The sequence below is a fragment of the Symsagittifera roscoffensis genome, chromosome 1, assembly GCF_963678635.1.
Source record: "Symsagittifera roscoffensis chromosome 1, txSymRosc1.1, whole genome shotgun sequence".
In the NCBI taxonomy this organism is placed as follows: Eukaryota; Metazoa; Xenacoelomorpha; order Acoela; family Convolutidae; genus Symsagittifera; species Symsagittifera roscoffensis.
The window spans coordinates 27,903,878-27,928,333 of NC_087062.1; positions in this window are offsets into that span (position 1 = coordinate 27,903,878).

Below are 24,456 nucleotides of genomic sequence, written 5' to 3' on the forward strand. Positions count from 1 at the left end.
ATTAATTTTTGCACCATGCAAAAATTTTCATAATTTTTCTTGCCTGCTTTTTAAAAAAATCAAAGAAAATATCGCAAATTGAGAAAAATTCCATTAAATATTTTCGCATTTTAAAGAAAACTGAAACAGGATTTTCTTGCACTGTTAATAATTAAAGAAAATGAAAATCTTTGTTTTAACTTTGATCATAAAAAAAAAAATCTCTTTTTTGCATGTATTTTGATCAAAAATATTGGAAAAACAATGTATTAAGATAGGGAATAGCACTCAAAGTCAGCAATTATAAAAAAATTTTAGCATTAATTTAACAAGTTTTTTACAATAAAACTTTGCAATTTTTGCATATGCATAAGAAAAAATACGTTAGATTTTTGCATTTGTTTTCAAAAAAACCACAAAAAAACTTGCATCTAAAACAAAACTTTATTGAAAAAGGTTTAATTAAATTTTTGCAAACGTGTTGAAAAAATCAAACCAAAATTTGCATCTTGCGAAAAAACTCTGAGTTAATTTTTGCACACGTTTTTAAAATTACAAATTTATTCGTTGAAAAAACTTTTGATTTTAAATAAAAACAATTTTGACAAGAGTTTCATAAACAAATATTCAATTATTAATAGAAATTTTGATACGCTCACTATTTACGGTACCATAACCATCAATAAAACAATCAACAATTTTCAACAAGTCAGTCTCATAAATTGAGTTTTGAACTTTTCGAATCCTTTCCAAAAAAAAACTGATCCAAGAGTCTAAGTGGACGCAAGCTCCTGATAAGAAATGAAAAAATTGCAGAGATGCTACTTTTTTTAATTTTCCTTCTTTTGTTACTTAAATTGGCAATATTTCCTATTTTTACAGCAAACAATTTTTGGTCATTTATTTTTGCCATTGCTTTTGTGAATATTTTTACTTATTTGGAAGATTTAAGTCCTTAAAAGGTTCCTCTGATTGGATACAACAACTTAAACAAAAATAAACATTTTTGTGATTGGAAACGACAATACCCAAAATGGAGCTTTGTTTCCGATTCGACCCGAGTTTTCTATAAGAAATCCATAAAAGGAAACTGAAATGTGATTGGACACGGCTACAATCCAAATAAGGAAAATCCATTCTGATAGGTTGAACCCACACATTCCAGTTGAAGGTACCCCTCACTCCTATTCAAAATCATTTTATTTTCAACTAAACCACCGTCCACTGCCTCCTCTCTCAGCTCTAAACACCCTAATTTCAACTTATTTTTTGTAAGATTCCCCCTTCTCTCAGTTCTTTCGTGTTTTTGCTCTTTTAGTCATCTTATTGCTCAAAATGATCTTCTCAGTGCAAAACAGCAACCTTATGTACTCTGTAGAATTTTCACCTGATCTAGTACAAATCCAAGTGCGAGAAACAGTCTCTGGAGTTTTTCTGGCTCGAGTGGACATCCCAATCCAAGTCTGGAACATGGTGGAAGTGATGCGAAAGGATTTCAGCGAGCATCATATGATGCAAGTTCCCATCACAAAGAACAAACTTGGAACCATGCAAATGATGGAGGAAGTGTCTGAGCATGTGGGAATGAACTACCCCGAGATTCCTGACTAAAGGTTTGTGGTTCAACCAGTCGACGACTTCCTCTTTTTTTGGGAAGAGGGGTCTGTGGACAACCCAATCACCATCGAAGAGGATGAGGGGTTCTCTGAGCCAAGAACTCCAGTCAGCGAACCACCAGTGATAGAGGCAAGACCAGCTTTGCGCTCCATTGAGAACTTGCAAAATTCTTCAGCTGCTCGACAGCTCTTTGATTTGTAAATAAATTGGTTATTGTCTTGTGTTTTGTAATTTAATTTCTTTGCATCAAGTAATTTTTGCTCAAAGAGATGGGAACAAAGAAATAAGATCATTGAAAAATTTGTTTAAAAAGTTGCATAGGCATAGTTTTGTCTAAAAATTTGTAAAATTCATTTTTAAAAATCAAACTAATTTTACAATTAGTAAATATTTTCAAAATTTTTTTTATTGTAAGTTGATAAAAAAGTTGGATCAATTTCGATATTTGTGAAAAACTTCACAACATTTTCGCACACAAGATAAGAAATCACTACATTTTTTGCACACATTATGAAAACTTTACATTAATTTTTGCACCATGCAAAAAATTTCATAATTTTTTTTGCACACTTGTTAAAAAAATCAAAGAAAATCTCGCAAATTAAGAAAAATTCTATTGAATTTTTTCGCATTTTAAAGAAAACCGTAACAAGATTTTCTTGCACTAATAATAATTAAAGAAAATGAAAATCTTTGTTTTAACTTTGATCATAAGAAAAATCTCTTTTTTGCATGTATATTTATCAAAAATATTGGAAAAACAATGTATTAAGAGAAGGAAAAGCATTCAAAGTCATCAATTCTGACAATTTCTAAACAATAAGAAAAAAGAAGTTAGGTTTTGCGAATGTACATATTTTTTAAAATGTGAAAAAATTGCGTTCTGCAACAATCTTTCTATAAAATACGCATATTTGTTATAAAATGATTGATTTTGTTGCATCTTGCAAAAACATAACATTTATTTATTCGTTAAAAAGCAGTTGAATTGAAATTTAATTAACCTTGACTAGATTTTTATGAAAAAATAATCAAAAATTAATAAAAAAATTGACACGCTCACTATTTACAGAACCATAACCATCAATCAAACAATCAATTATTTTGAACAAATCAGAATAATATTTTGAGTTTTGTACGTTTCGAATTCTGTCTAAAAATGCTGAGCCAAGAGTTTGCGTAGATGCAAGTTTTTGAATAGAACTGAGATAATGTTTTTTGAACTTTTTGCGAACAAGTCGTTTCCTTGATACGCTTGGTGTTTTTTCTGCTCCTTTCCATCGTAAATTATGCTTAACTCCACAACTAAGCTGATTGAAGACTTCTCCACTTGATGTGACATTACTCGAAAAGAATCTGTGCTTGTGCAAAGTGTAAAGACAATCAATTTCTTGATATACGTATTGATATTTGTCTAATCTCTGAAAAATTTGGCTAAGAGATGTTCCAATTAAAATTATATGAAAATTACAATTTCCCAAGGAACAGAAAGAATCGTGAGTAGACACGCAATAATCTTGGTTTACTATGTATTTTTCGTAAAAATCGATGGAAACAGAAATAAACAATGATTTACTATTATAATCTGAATAAAAGCTGGGAAGCGCTTGACACATAGCAGTTGCCATAGGTAAAAATGATTTTTGCAGAAAACGGTGGAGTTATATAGTAGTAAGAACGCCTACGCAGCTTCCATATAGGAAATCCTTCCATATTTGGTACTACTTCCATATATGGAAATCGCGATGACTCATACCGCTTACTTCCATTTTCATTTAATCTCAAAATCATTTCTCTCATTTCTCCTCATCTGATCAGTTTGTTCTTCAAAATGTACTCGAGAAAATCTGATAGTCCCAACTATATTGAATTTTCAAAAAATCAAAACGAATTGGGAGATTTGTTTGGTTCCAAAAATCCTACAAGGCGAAAATATACTTGGAACCGTGCTTTCAACTATTAAAAATAAATGATTTAGAACAAATTGAAAATTGTCAGCAAGTCTATCTTAGTAAAAAAAAGGACAAGCAATATCGGCATTTCGGAACAGTGTTATTCACGATGCTGAAAATCTTGGACTCGTTCCTATATATGAAGCAAAATCTGGTAAAGAATCAACTATGGATCAGGAGCTCGACATCTGTAATAGAGTATATGAAATAGCAGCATACAACATGAGGAGGGTGTGTGTCACAATCAAGAAGTACCAAGTGAACAAGCGTCCCTATATTCAGATTCGACTCTTCACTGCAAAAGAGAATGAAGCAATGAAACAAGTTGCCTATGTCAACTATACGTTGAACGAATTCAAAGAACTGTCCCAAATTTTGGGAGACTTTATGTTTGTTGATAATTGTAAGCCTCAGTAATGCTTTGTGATATTTTGCATCTTGATAATTGAAATATTATTGGTTCAAAACTATTTTTCTCATATGAAGTGCAAACTGAAGTGCATATTTAGAGCTATAATATCTGAGGAAAAAACAGACAAAACATACAATTTAATCGAAATTGACATAAAACACTAACCAATTATCAAATGATTTTCCTGTAGTTGTTTACGAAATCACAGATAAATTTTTTAAATTACTGTTTTCATCAAAACTTAGGTAAATTTTCTCTCATTTTAACAAAATTACAAACAAGAATATAATTGAGAACATTATCATTATTCATTATTCTGAATTTCATTGGTTGTTTTCAATTTTTTTCTGCCTTAATTTGAGGTTTTGATTGGCTATATGATTTTCCTTAAAAAATAATTAGACTCTGAATAAGGAAAAAATTATATTTACTGTGATTGTTATTAAAAATACTTTAAAAATGATAAAACAATTCGAGTTTTATAAGTTTCTTCGTTTATTTCAGGAAGAAAAATGTTTCCATCAAAAGCGTTTTCAATGTTTGAATTGAACATTTATCAGATTTTAAAATTGAATTTTTAGAAAAAAATACAAGAATGGTGGACAGATGAAAATGATGGAGAGTGTATTAGTTTTAACTTGTTTAGAAACACAGAAAGTTCAAAAGTTTTGTTAAAAAGATGTAGAGGAGATTACAAAAAAGAAGAGTACTGCTAGATTTCTCAACAATGTTTTTATTTAGAAGAGTTAACTCAGATTGAGTGGTCGATCAATAAAAAATAAAACAACGGAAGAGCCTATGAAACAAAAATTGGAGATAAAGAACATCAATTCGAATACTGTTTTGAATTTGATACAAATACAAAATCCAGATTTGTCAGAATATCTTTTAATCGTTAATCCAAATTTAATAGACTTCTGGTTGTTTATTTCACAATATACCAATAAGAAAATGATAAAAGTTTATATTTCGGTAATTACTCTTTTCACTGGATAGAAATAGAACAAATCGAAAAAATTTTGATCGAAATTTCAAAATTTGAATTGAGTATCGAAAAAACAAAATAAACCAGACAAGAAATCTCATTTATCTCACTAAGGTATCAAATTTTATATCTTAGTTATGTTGATAAAATTGATTGATTAGGAAGTTTCATAATTATAGTTTGGTTCTGCTCTACAAAGTTTTTTTAAATACTTCATTCTGATTGGTTATTACGACAAATACTACCTGTGAAGGTATCCTCAATAACTACAAACGATTGTTGAAAAATTCATGAGAAGTAGAGCTCAATTCTGATTGGCTGACAATAAATTAATTGAAAAATCCATGACTATTGAAGCTCAATTCTGATTGGTTGACACTGAATTTGTTTAAAATTACATGAATATTGAAGCTCGATTCTGATTGGTTGATATCAGAAAGGATGAAAATTTCCTTGTAATTAATGCTCGATTTTGATTGGTCAATACTTTTGAAAACTCCATGGTTAGATTGGATGATTTTTATTTCAGCTAGGCAAAATAGCATATCCATTCTGATTTTCTTTCACGTTAAAGACAATTGGTTCACAAGTTTGCTTTTTTTGTTTACTTTTATTCATTTTTTGAGGCTATTCAAATTTGGTACATTTTAAATCTCCTATTTATTTTTTCTTTACGATTGAGATGCCGTCACTGAATAGAAACGAAAGAGTTGCATGTCTTGAATGTGGCAGAGAACACACACGTAAAGACGCATCAAGACATCGTAGAACCTGTGGTGTTTTGAAATGTTCTTACTGTAATTTTTATACTTATAGCAGCGAGGAACTCGCTAATCATTTCAAGAAGAAGCATTCTCAGCATAATGTTAAATTATGTGCTCAGCAGTCTCCAAACACACTTCAAGAGAAGGTAAAATTTAGAAATAGAAATTACTATGAATATTAATTTTTACTGAATCTGAAAAGTCTAAACAATTGTAACAAATTTAGTCAGAAATTATACAGTGTTTTCTTTACATTACCTGAACTGTCATTTGTTTTTCTATTCAAAGGTTTTGATTGATGATAAAGACAGCAAAAATCGAGTTCAAATTGTCGTAAAACTTACCATGGAACTCGATTCGAAAACCTTTAATCAACAGTAAAAACTCCTTTGTTTGCAAGCTTGCGGAGACTTTGTTGTGATAAATTTGTAGTAAAGTGCAAAGCAAATGCTAATGAGAAGTTAAATATTCGCTTAAAAGTTGTAAAACTTAGATATTTGTATAATATCGACTAATTGAAAGGTTTTTTGTAGTTACTATTTCAAAGTTTTCCTTGTTTAGTGCTTGTAAAAGTGTTCATAGAGCAGAGCTTTTTTAAGCAGACAATGAGAATTGATTTATTAGGAGTTATGGTTTTCTATTGTTTCTTTTTGATGACTTCAGAAAAGAAATTGATGAATGACCTGGAAAAATTGTATGTCTTTGCTAAACTTTGAAAATTTCAAGAAAATGATAAACATCATTCTCATCTAAAAATTTAGTCTAAATTAGAAATTCAGATTTAAAACAGCATTATACAGTTATGAGGCTGAGAAAATCATTTAAAGGCTTTTAGCAAAGGATTTATGGTATTAATTCAGCTTCGGAGTAATAAAAGTTCGTTGAAACGATACATTTTTTCATCTAAAATTCAATTTTCATGAAAAATTTCGTTTAAATTGGATTAATTTGGTAGATAGTAGATGAAGAAGAAACTGAGAAAATGCTGATTTGAGATAGAAACTCAGTTTAATTCATTAGAAGTTTTGGGATAATTTTACTAAAATTTAGCTTTTAAAGTATATCTTGAGAAAAAAATCCGACCTAAAAAGTGTCAAAGATTTATATTTATGTGTAATTCATTAGAAAAGTTTGTTTTCATTTGATATAATAGGAAAATTTATATGAAAAATCAGATGTTTGAGGATAGTTTTTGTAAAGTAAACCCAATCCAACATCTTTTGGAAGTAGATACATGGAACATAAATCAAAAACTTGCTTTCAAGATCTACATTTCCTTGCTATATACAATACACAATTTTATATGCATACACAATACTACATACAAAATACAACACTATGCACAATACATTACTACATTTTTACTATAAAGAGTTTTTTTTCTTAATAAAATTCGGAAAATTACACAATTGTTCCAATTTGCATCTTGATTTGCTTTGCTAAATCAATTTTTTGAGACGCGCTCTTTTAGAAGTTTTTATATTGTAGTTGTTAGAGACTAGGTTCCCTTGCGTATTTCCGGAAATTTTCAGATTATAACTAATAGAACTGCTCCTAATTTGTTCTTAAATCGTAAAAATACAATTTTTTGTTCTCATTTTTTACATTTGTTTTTGAATACTTTAACTAGCACGAATTTTTTCTCACTTGGGTGTTTTTGAAAAAATTTCCGTTATAAATTAAGAATAAAAAACGTTTGTTAATAAATATTTTGCAAGAAAAGTGATAGTTATTGATCCCAAAAAGTGTATTTTTGCTTAAATAGTTTACGGTAGCAACTGAACAAGCGAACCTTGAGGAAGACATTTACAATTTTTTTTAAAAAAATCAGACGATATCAATTCTAATTTCATCTCTGCCAGCAAATTGTTCGTCCAGTTGATACTATTTTCCTCCTAAATTCTCCAGTTCTGACTTAATTTTCTTGCAAAACGAGTTCAATGGCAAAAATATGCATTAAGCAGAAAGCAAGAATAACCTTAAAAAACATAGAACGTTTCTTCGGAAATTCGCAAAGATTATATTGCAGAAGCAACAGAGAGATAATCATCAGTTATGAAGACGATTTTTTTGAATTTGAACCAATATCGAAGAAACTTTTAAGAAAAATTTATCCAATTTTTAGTCAATTTTAGCAATTAACTGTTCATTTTCCATCATTGATCTGAAATTCATTATAATTATCGTAAAAAAACTACTCAGAAGTTGTATTTTTTGTACAAAATTGGGTTTATCATTCAGAAATAAACTGAGGAGGAGTTGAATCATGGAGTTTGATCTAGAAATTTCCTAGAATATTGCTTTAATGTTCATTTGAAATGAAGTTCCTATTAAAATTCTCCCTGAACTGGGTAAAAAACTAGTTAATTACCAAAATAAAAGGTTCAATCTGGAAAATTTTGGGTAAATTTGATTAATTCTTACTTTACCTTCTCAAAAATTACGATTAATTTCACTGTTTTCCGAAAGTTTCAATTTTGATTCTGCTATTATGAGCTTTCTTTTTAGTGTTTAGAGCATTATATAACCCGTTTTTTAGCTCAAATTAAGGTAAATTTTTTTTTGTATTTCAGTATTTTGGGAAAAAAATGTGGAAAAACTTGGCATCATGTTGAGAAATAATTGGCATCCTTTCTCAACATGATGCCAATTAAAATACAGTCTGAACTCAATTTTAAAATCTATACGTAAAAGTAGGTTTAAAACTAGATTAGAAGCAACAATACATTAACCAAAATTATGAGATTTCTGCAATTTTTTTCCAAATACTTGAAGTTTTTGCAATTTTTTCCAAATACTTGAAATTTTTGTAATTTTTTCCAAATACTTGAAATTTTTGTAATTTTTTCTCAAAAATTTGACTTTTTTCGAAGTTTCAGTAGGTTTCAGCATTGTTTCAATTAGATAGAAAGTAAGATTATCTAATAAATTAGGTCAAATAATAGCTAATCTTATCGTGTTTTGAACTTTTTCGAAAAAAAAAATTTTTGATAAAAAATTCCTAGTTTTTGCACAAAAATTCTTACCATTGACTTACCATGCACCAAAAAACTAAATACATAATCTTAATTCTACAATCTACACGTAATTAACAATTAATTGTTCCCAATTAGATAACGCGCGCCGAGATTTTTGCGAAAAAACTAAACATTTCCACACAAAAACCAAAAAAATTACGTTTTTCTTACCATTATCTTACCATCACACAAACCATAAAATCTTACCATCGGTATTCCCTATCTTAATACATTGTAGACTCTATACCCAATCTTAATACATAGCATGGCGGACCGGAAATCTATAACGTATCTTAATACATGGGGTCCGCCATGCACCCCCCCCCCCCCCCCCCCCACTTCAGCCTCAACATCTACTACTAAGGAGTTTCACAATGTGTTCGAAGAAAAACACTTCAAGACATAAATTCTAAGTCGGAGACATTTCCTTCGCTTCGATTTGGTACAAAAACTCCGATTCATTTACTTCATGCCAAACAACTGACAACTTCAATTGCTATACCGTAGCAACTAATAGGTCAACCAACATTAACAATTAGTTGCTCGGTTAAATCAAAAGAACTTATGCAGTTTTTTTATTTTTGGATTGTTGTTCCGACCACACAATAAACGATTTTCTTAGAGAAAACTTGTACCAGGGTCAAATATGACCCTAGTGATCGCGTCTCAGATTCCAAAAAAAATTAGAAAAATGTAAACTTTTTGAACTTTTTATCATAAATTATTGTGATCGGAAAACTTTGTGATACATGCATAGCAACGAACTCTGCTTGTTCTGTTGTGAAATATATTTTTTCCTATTCTGCTTCTTCAAACTAGTTGGACAGCACTAAAATCCTGTTACATGTTTTATTTATTTAAGCAATTCTTCTTCAGATCTTACGATGAGACCCGTGCAAGGGATGTGTCACGTACCCTCGCCTGTCCCCTGTTCGATGTGTTTAACAGAGAAGTGGGCACCAACCACGTGCTCAGATCATACCAGTCGTACCTTGTCATGACATACATGAACACATACGCAACACAGGGTCAGGTTTTTCAAAAGATGTTTTTCATATACTTAAATTTAAGATTGACTCAATAATCTTCTAAGTACATTAGATTCCCATTATTTGCGTGTAGCTAAATTACGTCTGGTTAAATTGGGTTTTCCCAGCTTCATTTTCGTTCAACGAAAAAATAATTAAAACCATTGTTATTATTTGAACAGGGAAAATGATTCTGTACAAGATCAATGGCATGTCAGACAACAACCCAGAACTTCTTCCCTTAGATACTAGGACCATCAATCCCACCATCACTGTAGCAGCCGGATGGCAAAAGGTAAGACAGAATAGCAGATTAATTTAATTTTCAGCCGTTTTTCAAACTTATCAATAAAGATTGTTTAGTTCAAATAAAAAATGTTCAGTAAAAAAGTCCAAAAAAACCTCTTCGTGGTGCTACCTTCAGCGTAAGGTGCAATTTTGCAGCAGTACAGTTAAATTTAGGATCAAGTAATTATCACAAAATGATCAAGTCATTTGACTTTTTTTAATTTCTGCCTGAAATAGTGAGATGTGATCCTTCATTTTATGTTAATGCGCATCCATCAGGTGGCGTACAAGTCTCTGATGAAACCGACAGAAGTGAACATTCTGCTGCTGAGTGAACTGAAACCAATGGCCACTGTCAATCTCAACCCAATATGTGCAAACCACCAGCTCAGAATAAAGGCATGTGAAAACATTTTTAAAAACTTAAGGTTTATCTGTTAGGAAAACAAGACAACGTTACAGAGTCTAGCTCTTAAGTTTTATAATTTGTGTTAAAAATTATTTGAGGGTACGGGATTTGACCGTTTGGTAGTTATTTCACGATCATAAATTGCCAAGCTATTCATATTAACTTTTCTGCCATAGCGTTTGGGCAGAAACCAGACTAACTACTCATCAAAAGATACATCCGCACACTAATTGCGATAGTTAAACGAAGAACATCCTGGCCAACCTCAAAATCTATCATCTTCAATTTTTGCAAATTTTTAATTTAGTTTTTTTTATGAATCGGAAGAAATTGTGCTATATTTAGCTGAATTGAAACTTGATGATTAAGTGTTCAAAACTGTTTAAAAGTACGTCTTTAGTACTCTGGTGACATACTGACCAACAACTCCCCAGACACCATCCAGACATACGGAGTGAGCCTAACTGGCTCATCTGGTGGCGATGAGGCAGTGAAGACTGGGGGCAAAGTGCCTCTTAATGTGCTGTTGAGCAAATTCAACCAATCCACCGCCGGCAGGGAGCAGGGATTGCTGGTGTTCAAGTCTGCTCCTGTTTGTGGACTGCAAGTCAACGCCAAGATCAAAGCACAATCTGTCAGTCCATTTTCTTACTTCCACAATTTATCTGCAGTTTAACAGTTTTATCTGCAGGTTCAAAACTTAATTCCGTTTATTAATTGTCACAACCAATTCTGAGCTCTTCCACCATAGTTGCCCGATACCCTTCTTCCCCCCAGCTTCCCACCAGAAATTTTTTAAAAGCTGAACCCCCATAGTAGTGGAGGGTAGTACAAATCCAACACTGAGTGGCTATAGTCCTATTGCTACTGGGCTTGAGGGCGGGGCTATAACGGGAAAGAGGCCAACTCGGATCATAAATAAATAATGAGAAAAGTTATCACTGAAAAACTAATTGTTTTTTGAGAGCGAGACAGGAAGTTTAAATGAGTCAACTCAAACGTCAGTTTTAGAATCAGCTATCCCGGCTTTGATGTTATTTTAGGCGACAATCGAGAGTCATCTGTTCAGCATGGACAACATAGAACTGGTTCTGGGGCCGAGAGAGGAGTTTGCTTCCAGCACCAATCGGGCCGACGTCTCCTCCGTCGCCTCCTCCACAGCCAATAAGATCAAAGGCATATCAGTTTAACACTCTAGCCCAAGTTTCAAAACAGCCTTCAATTTGGATTCTTAACTTGAGGCACATTCGGCAGTTTTAGTTCTTTTTAAATTTCCAATCTTATTTTTCCAGTGCATTAATTTACAAAAAATCCAACCTTCCTCAGGGACTCCCCTTTGATATTATTTTATGACATCCGTTTTTGGCCAACCAACCCTAAAATTTTACTAAGGGCGCCAATATATACTAATTTTGAAGGGGAGCGCGAGCCAAAAACCGCATAAGATACCTAAAAAAATTGACTCTCGAATAAATTGCCAAAACGGCATTTTTGACCAAAATTTGGCCAGAGTTACCAAAAATATTGTCAAACTAAGTATTTAAAGTTATCTGGGAGTACTCCAAAAATCAACGCTGTCAACCTAAAAGAAATCGCAAAATTTTAAATTCTTTTCGAAAGTCTTCCCCCGCCCCTTCGAGAAAATCCTAGATCCGCCCCTGTGCCCCAGTCATATGAGAAAACATTTATGAGATAATTTAGCAAAAACTAGGAATTCAAATTTAAAACTATCAAAGTATAAGAACCGGCCGGTTGTTAAATTGATCCTATCGCAGAGAGCAAACCCTTCACACTCGCGGCAACATCACACGGCGACGGCAACCACGGAGGTTCCGGCGTCACCACCAGTACTGCCACCGGGATTCTGACACCAGAAGTTTTCCAGGGCACTATTCTGAACTACGCCATCTTGAATAACTGCATCGCCATACTGTACCAAGACAGCTCTTGCCATCGACTAATAAAAATAACCACATAGAATTTATATACACTAGCTTGCTTTTTTATAGTTGACATACGTCATGAGAACAATAAAACGGATTAGTTTTAAAATTTTAGCAGTTTTGATCACCTTAAGTTATCTTCTAGGCTAGAATGAATTCGGTTATCTTAACATAAATTGAAACGAAAATATGAAGAAAACTAGCAAACTTCTACAATGAAAGGAGTTTTCGTCCTTTCTTACACCAATTTTGACGACTATAGCAAAAATGTATTAAAGAAAGTTGTTAAGAACGTTTCTCCAAAGAGAATTCCGAACTGAAACGGATTATAAATAGTCAACCTTGATCTATGAACTCAGACAGTTAACTGTTTTAGCACCCCTGGAGAGTGACAACGCCGCTGACAGGTTTAGTTCAGCTTACTCCACAACGGACTGTAAGTTGAACTAAACTATGATAACATAAAAATGTACATATCTTATATTCCCTCTTTACAAAATTGAAATGCCTGATTGAAAATGAAAATTGTTTAAATAACTAAATTGAGTTATAGACCCTACGGTCAACCCTCTCCCTGGGCTACGTGCGCAAGTGCATGCTTAAGTGAAGTTGGTTTAGCTTTGAATCATCGAACTCTCTTTCCTTCTCTCCATCCGATTATGCCGTGTCCCGACCTTTCTCCGCTGGCGTTGGCTTCCCTTTCCTTTCATCCCGATTAATGGCATCGATCATTACTGATCCCAATTTTGACAAGACAGTTCTCTTGCGTGTGATTTTCCTTGAGCCCGTGTCGTCCTGGCTGTTCGAATCTTGACTGGAATACGACGCCAGTAGTTGCTTCCTGGATCGCCCCATTTTTTTTCTTCGTCCCGTCCTCTTTGTGCACCATCGGTTCAATTCCGCTCGCGATCTTGTACGCCGTTCCCTTATTCGCTTGCTTCTCTGTTCCACTGCCCACTGGCTTCTCCACGCCTTTGCCTTCGTTCGGCCCCTTCTCCGCCGGTAGAATTCCCGCCACCTCCGGTACACCGTTTTCCCCGTCTTCGGCGTCCGCACCTTCGGCATGCGTAATTGCTCCACTGGATCCTTGGCCATCTTTGATTGCGTTAGCTCGCGCCTCAACTCCACAAGGTAGTATTGCTGGCTCGTAATCAGAAACCGAATCGTCCTCCCATGACTTCGCTTGATTCGCCACGCTTCGCGTAACTGCTTTACTAGTGCCAGGGCACTTATCAATTTCCTCCAGCTTTTTCCGCAGGCTGGTCATTGTCGGAGGGCATGGCAGTTTCAGTCCCCCAGTTGCTCTGTCGGACTCTCTTTTTTCGGCTACGCCGCTGTTTCTAAGTACCGAACCGTCGGTAAGCGTAATAGTATGTTAAGATTCACTAACAGCTTAGTTCTTCATCAGTCCTATCCTTAGCTTCCCCCTCCAACGCTCCTTCACGAGACGCTAGGTTTTCTCTCAGTTTTATAGGATGGTTCATCTTCTCCTGATTGTATTCGACATCCGAGTGCATGTTCCAGTTCGTTTAAGCGGTGTGTGGCATTTTCTGCGCCCTTGGCTCATCAGTGTCTAAACAAGCAGATTTTTGACGTAACACTATCACAATTCAAGTTATGAAGCGAAGGCTTTTAGTTAGATTACGTAGGGCGGTATCTGCCTCTCGCCCATGTGCCTCGAATGTTGACATTTTTACCCTAGCATCAGGCGCAAAAGGAAGGGCGCCACGGGCCCTCTCGACCTTTGTTTCTAGGTTCCTATGGCTTTCCTCCTTTACGTAGATTAGAACAAGATTATTAATACTCCCTATGGTTCGCTCGACACGCCCGATGGCCCGATGGTCGTTAACCGGGGAATATACGATTTCGATTCCCTCGGTGTTACAGAATTCCCTAACTGCCTTTAAGGTAAAACTTGACCCTTGATCCATATAATTTTTCCGAGGGACCTCATGCGTATTTATGTATTTGGAAAAGAACTTTAGGACCATCTCCGATTTACTGTTATTGCATATCATTGCAGATGGCTATCGAGAGAACCGATCGACCGCCACCAACACGTACTTGTCCAATTCGTTTAAATAATTGATAGGCTACCAGAATTCTAGCTGAATACATAAATTTGGTTCGCTTGCCTCGTACTCTGTGCTTAGACCATTTTTTCAGCATAGAGTTTTTAAGTTTTCACCTGTCGCTTTGCACATTGCACACTCTTCTGCGGCCGACGCCAGGCTCTGATGAATATAGTGAACTAAATTTCCCTCGCTGTGTCAATCATACTGGCTTTGCTGGATGGTAGCTATGGGTCCGAATGATGATGGGTCGACGTAACAGGATGGGAATGGCCAGCCGCTCTTGCATCCAAAGGCAACCGTCCCTCATATGGAAGTAGTCAGCGTATTGATCCGGGAAGCCGCCCCTGGCTCATACTTCCTCTGCAAAGTTTGGGTCCTTTAGTACTAGCTTGTCGCTAATAGCTTCTATTTGATTGTCCCCTTTATAATTTGCGTCCACCAGCTTGAGGCTAAACAACTCGGGTAGACAATCCTGCTTCTTTACTACTTTGCAGTCTCTTGGAGTCACTCTCTTTATAATGTTTGCGGGAAGCACTGGCACGTCAATCTCTCCTGTAAACTGTGAATGGATCGAAATAATCGTGTGGATTTTTCGCCTCTGCCGTTCCCGTGGTTCTGGCCTCTAGGTTTGAATTCACCACCTCTATCTCCGGCGAGTTTTCACTATTGGATATGATATCTGTATATTTGCATCTTATTTGCAAGTTTTTTCAATTTCTTTAAAGAGCTAATCATTTTGAAAGATGTAAAATCAAAAGGTTTTCTTAGCTCACACTCAGTAATAACTCCAACTGTTTTGTCGTTTTTCCTATTAAGGTCCCTCGACATGCAAATACAAGCTGATTGGCTGCATGCATATGATCCATACTGCATCCATACTGCAACCTGATTGCCTGAAACAGGGATGAGCCTATTATTTCCAGCCGTTGAATTTGATGCTAGCGGTTAAGTTGATGCTAGCGGTTCGATTTGTTAATGGAAGTAATTTTCGCCACTGTAAAAGTGTAATCGTATCTACTTATTCTTTGGGCTTCCCCCACCGGATGTCTTGAAACGTAGTCAGCAATTTCGATTTTTGCCATCGGCATATTTTCGATGAAAAAATCAAACGGAATGATACGATCACTCCACCGGGTTAATCGACCAAGCATTGTCTTATTTTTCTTGTTGTTTCCGTTAATTAATGTAACAAGCGCTTTATGATCGGTTACTACCGTAAATTTCCTTCCAAATATATAATTTCGGAAATATTCTCACCCACATACTACCGCCAGCATTTCCAACTCGTTTGTGGAGTACTCTCTTTCCGCCGCGTTTAAATATCTTGAGGCAAACGAAATTGGCCGCCAGCCCTCGAGGCCTAGTTGCTCAAGCACGGCCCTTTGTCCATTATGGCTAGCATTGCACACAATAGGAAAATCCTTGAGTACATCGAAGTGCTTTAGTTCGAATATATAAAGGCTTCAAACGCAAGTTGGCATCCTGCCAACCATGCGAAATCAATTCTCTTGCTGAGAAACGGCGGGAGGAGCGCTGACGTTTCCGCAAGTGCCGGCAAATGTTTATGGAGGCGGTGTATCGAGCCCATAAAATTTTAAAATTGAGACAGTGTTCGTGGCGGTTGCAATTTGTCGATAGGATCCGTTTTCCGAACTAGCGGAGTAATTCCGGAGGCGGTTATCTCATGCTCCAACTACTCGCATTCTATATTCGCAAAGACGATTTTCGGTAGTTTGAGCGCCATATTTTCTCGATCCAATTTTTTCAAAAAATTCTCGACAATGGCAAAATGTTCCATCTTTCGAGATAGTGTCGTTGATGAACGCATGAGCATTGGCACATTCATTCAATATGGAGTCCATTTTTGTTGAATTTCCGCCGGCATCGTAGTTAAGCCGTACCACCCCGTCTTGAATCAATCCAACCAGTAACGAAAAATTGCAATGTTTGCTCGTATCATTACCTAAAGGAACCTGACCGTATGCATAAGTCCATGGTCGTAGAGTAGGTCGTACTAGATCTCCGTTTGCTGACTGTTTGGCCAATCGTATCCATTAGTTCTTCAATATTTGGCATTAAGTACTTCTTTTTATTTACCTGCTTATTTACTCCTTTGATCCAAGTGCTAGTTTTATCGAGCGTTTTTTTTACTGTGATAACGATCGGCGTCACAAAGTATTTATCCGAAGGCTCTTCGAGTTTTTTGATATGATCGGAACACGTCTACCTTTCTGTTGCACCGGTATTAGTGCTTTGAAGAAATCAGCTTGCACTTTAGAATTGCGAATTCGCTTTGCCCTATTAAACCAATTATAGAATTGTTAACTGAATGCAGTTGCCATTTATCCAACGGCTTATCATCCTGTTGCTCCGCGTGACCTTGGTTTTTCATGACATCTCCCGCGACGGCTTGGACCAGCTGGATGTACGTCTCTGCCGACCGCCCATTTGAAGTCAATGTCGCCTTCATTTTCCCCATGAAGTTCAACAGTTTTTTTCGTAATCGAGGAACTGGTCGTCTTTCGGGGCCAAAGGTAATAATTTAACACCCACATTCCCCAGTTTTTTCCGCAGTTTGTTGATAGTGATGATCAACATTGGCGACCCACTATCGATCCACGCGGTCGTCGTCTTCTCGTTGATCTTCAATGCAAATTGTACAACCTCTACTTTAAATTCGCGCTCCTTCTTCTTTCCCTACTCGACATCGACGTGACGGTGTAGTCCTCGGAGCTATCCGAATCCCAACCGTGATTTTGTGATGGTCGATTGTTTACCCATCCTACCGAAGTATCGTGCTGTGATGAAACATCGTCGTGTTCCGCAAATTGATCATACTCGTCCGTCTCGCCGTGACTAAGTCCAACGCATCCGCGGTTTGCGCTTCTCTTCCCGCGGCATTTCCGCTCATAGTGCCCTGTCTTTCGCAGTAATTGCATGTAATTTATTTGAAGGGCACCTACAGGCGCCGTGTGTAGTCCCCCACCAGTAAATTTGTCATGTTTTGCACACTTGTCGACCCTTTCGTACGATAACGCAATCTTGTTCACATCGTCCGGTGTTTTGTCGACCTACATACTTCCGTCAGTGCCTTCTTGTTAGCCATGTTCACTATAAAGACGTCACATAAAATCTGCCGTTCCAATGTGCCAAAGCTGCGCGAGTCCACTTGAATGAATGAAGCACCGAATGAATGCACCAGGTCGCTTTTTGTGACTTTGACTTTAACAATTTCTTAGTAACAACTATGAAATTGAAATGAAACTTAAAAAATTTCAAGTACACTTCTTAAAAACTGACGGATTTACCTAAGAACCTGAAGCTATAATTAATTTTTAAAAAAACGGTTGATAAAAACTTTTTGCGAAATCGGACTAAAACAGAAAGGTTATTAATAACATTATGGATGTAAATTCGAAAATAACATCGCAAACAAAAGGTACGATGGAACAGAAACTCAAGATTGAAAAAAAACAACACCTAGACATAACATTTATTATTTATAAGGGAAATTGGCTGGCCCATATGCAATGATAAAAAAACTCCCAGTAAAATTACTGAAAAAAATTAGAATCTATAAAAACGGTTCAAATAGACAAAATGAGGATACCGGCACTAGAGTTTATTTTAAGGATACCGGCATCAGAGTTTCATGGATAAGAATCAATTTTTTTGTCATTTTATAGTCAGTATCCATAAAATTACCAAGCAATCTGTTAGAATCCATTACAAATCGATTATAAGCTTAATAATTTGTATTGAAAAAAAACATTATAATTAATTATAGACTATTATCATTAAGAGGCCAAACTGTTCATTCTCTGCAATGTAAGCGGAATCCGCAACAGGCGAAAATCAGATTTGTCGCAGAATCTGCAACATTGCTACATTTCTTTGATCTTCTATGCTGTTTTGCATTCCACAAACAAATACCTAAGTCATTGTACCTCTCAATATCGCACGAAAAATAGGCAAATTTGCGGAATCTGCAACTGTATTTACGGAATCCAGAACAGTTTGTGGAATCCACAAACAAATGATAAAACATTTGTATCGTTAAATTGAGCTGTTGCGGAATCCGCAACTGTAAGTGGAATCCGCAAATTGTAGTGGAATCCGCAAATTTTAGGTGGAATCCGCATTTTGTTTGCGGATTCCTTTTACATATATTTATATGTGTAGTAGCCTTTAAAATTATATCTTTTAAATATATGATTTGATTTCATTAGAATAGAAATTTACAAGAACAGATCGCTGTTTGGGATTAATGGAATCCCAATTACTGACCAGTATTTGGGATCGATGAAATCCCAAATACTGAACTATTTCGACGATTTGCTATGCGTTGGGTTTATAATCAGTCTCAATATATTGACTCCAAATAATGGATATGTTCCATATTTATTCCTCATTATTCCAGTTCTTTGGATTCAATCAATCCCAAATACTGACCAGTATTTGAGATCGATGGAATCCCAAATACTGAACTAATTTGACGATTTCCTATGCGTTGGGTTTCTAATCACTCTCAACCTAATGACTCCAAATAATGAACATATTCCATATTTTTTCCACATTATTCCAGTTTTTGGGATTTCATCAATCCCAAACACTGACCAGTATTTGGGATCGATGGAATCCCAAATACTGAGCTAATTTGTCGATATGCAACAGGCGGTAATCAGATTTGTCGCGGAATCTGCAACATTGCTACTTTTCTTTGATCTTCTATGCTGTTTTGCATTCCACAAACAAATACCTAAATCATTGTACCTCTCAATATCGCACGAAAAATAGGCAAATTTGCGGAATCCGCAACTGTATTTACGGAATCCAGAACAGTTTGTGGAATCCACAAACAAATGATAAAACATTTGTATCGTTAAATTGAGCTGTTGCGGAATCCGCAACTGTAAGTGGAATCCGCAAATTGTAGTGGAATCCGCAAATTTTAGGTGGAATCCGCATTTTGTTTGCGGATTCCTTTTACATATATTTATATGTGTAGTAGCCTTTAAAATTATATCTTTTAAATATATGATTTGATTTCATTAGAATAGAAATTTACAAGAACAGATCGCTGTTTGGGATTAATGGAATCCCAATTACTGACCAGTATTTGGGATCGATGAAATCCCAAATACTGAACTAATTCGACGATTTGCTATGCGTTGGGTTTATAATCAGTCTCAACGTATTGACTCCAAATAATGGATATGTTCCATATTTATTCCTCATTATTCCAGTTTTTTGGATTCAATCAATACCAAATACTGACCAGTATTTGGGATCGATGGAATCCCAATACTGAACTAATTTGACGATTTCCTATGCGATGGGTTTCTAATCACTATCAACCTAATGACTCCAATTAATGGATATATTCCATATTTATTCCACATTATTCCAGTTTTTGGCATTTCATCAGTCCCAAATACTGACCAGTATTTGGGATCGATGGAATCCCAAATACTGAGCTAATTTGTCGATATGCTGTGTGTTGTGTTTCTATACATTCTCATCCCAATGACTACTATTACTGCATTTTTTCGGCGTTATGCTTCCAAAATTGGTATTTGGGATTGACGCAATCCCAAATACTGACCTAAATTGTCGATACGCTATGTGTTCCATACACTCTCAACTCAATGACTCCAATTATTGAAATTGTTCGGTGTTGTGTTTCCAAAATACTAAAAGATGACATCCACCGATTTACGTAACCAGTGTATTAAGACTTGTTCGTGGATTCCGCTGACTATGGTTAAGTCTTTGTTTTTAAATTCCGCATTGCTAGAGATACGAATTCCAGCTCAGCTTTTATTTGTTCATATGCAATTTCAGTATTGAACAAAATTTGGAATCCACTTAAAGTTTGCAGAATCCTCTTACATTTGCGGATTGCGCTTACATTTTGCGGAATCCACTTGCAGTTGCGGAATCCAGAACAACTAGCTATATCTGCTCGTTATCGAATCCGCAACAAAAGAAATGTGCCGACAAAATTTACGTTAATGATTTATGTATGCGGAATCCACTGAAATTTTGTTTGTGGAATCCACTTACATTTTGGAACATATTTTAAGACTTGTCTCTGGAATCCAGGAACAAACAGACACAAAATTGTGCTCCTATCCAGTGCACAGTTTGGCCTCGTAATGATAGTCCATTAAAAATGATTACAATGAAAGTAATATAAATATAAATAAAGTCCTTTTTTCGATTAAAATCGATTATTATTGATTTTTGAGAGGCTATTTGTGACTTTTGCTCACTTCTTATTTAGTGCACCTTCTACGAGTTACGTTTCATAAACTAAGTTTCTCACACAAGATTTTGTACATATTCATACAAATTTCTCTACTTTTATATATATACATACAAACTTCTCGACTTTTTCAATTTGGCAGTTTAACATTTTATGTAACTGTTACTTTTTACCGTCGCCTTGGTAAAAAACTAGCATTTTCCCTCTACCCCCGCCACCTACTGCCCCACCCCGCCCACAAACCGCACAGAGCATAAATATTCCGTTTTCTTTGAAAGTTGGAAGAATTAGCGTTGTATCTTGGTGTTACAAAAGATCAAAAGATTGTTTCTTTTTTTCACAAAATGCAAAGTTATCTGAGCAAAATAGTTTGAAAAACTCAGTTGGTGTATACTGATTTTGCATAAATTGATATGCATAGAGCGTTTCATTTAAATGAAATTTTTATTCCATTCTCATATAATTTAGATCCTGTTAATTTATTTTGGCATGCTATTATGCTTCTTGAAAACGTTAATATGGAAACCGGAAAAATAATTGCCATCCAAAAAAGAAACAAACCCCAAAACACAAAACGAAAAATATTTTAGAAAAGTTCACCATTGTGAGTACGTGACAAAAATAAAAAAAATTTGGATCAAAGTTTTTGATAAGTTGAAAATGTGCTAAGTATTGGTAGGAAGTAACTCAATTTATCAAATTGAAGGATGATAAACTAGACGGCAAAGCATAAGACCACAATTACTCACTTTTTTAAATTTAAATAGCTAAGAGCTTGTTTAGCGTCTTAGCGTCTCGTATTGTATCACTAGGACTGAATGGATGGCTGCAATTCATTTCGGAATGCAATATTTTGCCGCTTACGCGTGTTATAAGAACGCAAAAAATTGCGCGTTTATTATCCAAAAATGGTCAGAAAAATGTTTATCAGAAATGCGTATCATAGTAGAGCTATTTAAAAAACACTGAGTGTGCTTTTATGGGTCTAGGACAACAAGCCGACGGACTTCAAGCCGAAGGGACTTCAGGCCGAAATATAAACTTTACAAGCACCTCAAGCCACTACTTTTTTATCTGTAAAACGTTGCTTTTCAAAATTGTAGGCAAAATTAGTCCATAATAAGCTTTATTCATGACAATGAGTCACTTGGGATTGGCATCCGTTAATAATATCAGCCGGTTTTTGAAATGCATAGCTTATAAACAAGAAAATCGCCTTCAGTCATGTTTTATTTTTCAACTTTCCTTAACATCATTCGGAGGCTTAAATTTTTTGAAAACGCCAATAATAACTCGAGAAAGATTAATCAAATTAATCATATTTCATGACTTAATGAAAAAAAATTTCGGATCCAAGTCCCTAATTTTACAATTCGGCTTCAAGTCCCGTCGGCTTTATGTCCGGCACCCTGCTTTTATATCTCAGAAATGCATATGGTAGAGCTGTTCAAAATAGGCTTATTGTTATTTCTGAGAAACGCAAAGCCTATACAATAATGCATATGAATGTGAATGGAGATTTCTTTGATTAGAAATTGCATTCTTCAGAAACACGACGTTTCAAATTTTCTCCGCCTTAAGACAAATATGTAGTTTCCTAACTTACTTTTTTCAGTTCAATATCGCTGAAAAAGTAAACAAAAAAGTGTTATTTCTGAGAAACGCAAAGCCTATACAGTAATGCATATGAATGTGAATGGAGATTTCTTTGATTAGAAATTGCATTCTTCAGAAACACGACGTTTCAAATATTCTCCGCCTTAAGACAAATATGTAGTTTCCTAACTTACTTTTTTCAGTTCAATATCGCTGAAAAAGTAAACAAAAAAGTGTTATTTCTGAGAAACGCAAAGCCTATACAGTAATGCATATGAATGTGAATGGAGATTTCTTTGATTAGAAATTGCATTCTTCAGAAACACGACGTTTCAAATATTCTCCGCCTTAAGACAAATATGTAGTTTCCTAACTTACTTTTTTCAGTTCAATATCGCTGAAAAAGTAAACAAAAAAGTGTTTTTTTCTGAGAAACGCAAAGCCTATACAGTAATGCATATGAATGTGAATGGAGATTTCTTTGATCAGAAATTGCATTCTTCAGAAACACGACGTTTCAAGTATTCTCCGCCTTAAGACAAATATGTAGTTTACTAACTTTCTTTTTTCGGTTCAATATCGCTGAAAAAGTAAGAAATAAATAAATTATTTACTTTTTTCCGCTCCCTGCTTATCACAAAAATTGTGACCAGTCCCATTTTAAACTATTTTGAGTTATCCATTGATATCCATTGATATAATTTTTAATGAATGTACATTATATGTAATAAGTTAAATCAACACGAACACGCAATTTCAAAACCCAAATCATTAACATTTTTGAAATTCATATTTTATGAAATATTTTTCAAAAATAATACATGCATAGGGGGCGGTCTTTGTGAACAAAACCTGATCCATTTATGGCTGACTGCCCCTAAATTTTTCTACAAGCGACTTTGGCGTCAATGAGACTAAATTTCAGCTGCCGAAAACTAGCTTTCTTAAGTGTTTTTTCACTCTTCGGCACTGTTGAACAAAAAAGTATCCGGCGCTGTTTAACTTTTTTTTTTCAATTTTGGCCCTGTTGAACTAGTTTTTTTCGTCACTGTTGTACTTCGGCACCGTGGTACTGCCTACCGCTCACTTAGGTATTATGCTTTCATATTTTTTTAACTTTCATGCATACTTTATTCGTAGATACCAGGCAACAAATAACGCGCGTTAAAATAGCGGATATGTTTGACAAAGGCATCTACTCGGAGATATAAAGGGCAAAAAGCTAAATATAAAAGAAAAATAGCTAATAGATGGTTGTTAAAAGTAATACAACTCGCGGAAACCAAAAAAAATAGATTGGTTGTTTTTGAAAGTTTTCCAACTTTCGGAATTCAGAGGAAACAAATATATCACGTTAGAGATCTTTGAATTTCGAGAAAAGCTTAAGAATGAGTTTTTTATTCTTAAGCATACTCGATTCAGAGAGAAGTGGATCAATATGTAAGTTTCTATTCCGCTAGGAATTCAGAAAATTTGAAACTAACAGTCGATCAAGTTTTTCGTGACTTTTTACACTTGCTGTTCGATAGTGAAGTTTGTTTTCCTTTCAAAAAAATGAATTAAGTTCAAAAAGAAATCAGTCAAAAAGTCAAGCTTCAGTCAAATAGGCTGGCTCCTTTGCAAGGGGAAGAATTGCACTTGCAATTCAAAAAATACTTCTTAAAAACTGAAATAACCCAGCACTGATTCACTTAGACTGAAACTGAATTTAGTGGTGACTGAGTGACTGGTCATTACGAGGCCAAACTGTGCATTTTGTGAATTGTAAGCCGATTCCGCAATAATGACGCCCTTTGTTCTTCTTTTGGTCTTTCATTTTCTTTAATCGTTCCGAAAAATTTTAACATGTTCAAAGACTTGTCTCTGGAATGCAGGAACATACAGACAAGAAACTGTGCGCCTATGCAGTGCACAGTTTGGCCTCGTCATGGTGATATTTACTTATCTTTGAAAAGGTTCGATACAGTTCGAGTTACGACTGAAAAAGCCTTCAATCAACCAATAGACAAAAAAACATGAAACGATTGCTAGTGGTGACAGCTTTTGAATCGGAAAATCGTTGAGTTCAAAGTTTTCTCACTACATCGTAGGAACAGCAAACAAAAATAATCTAATTGTCGTTT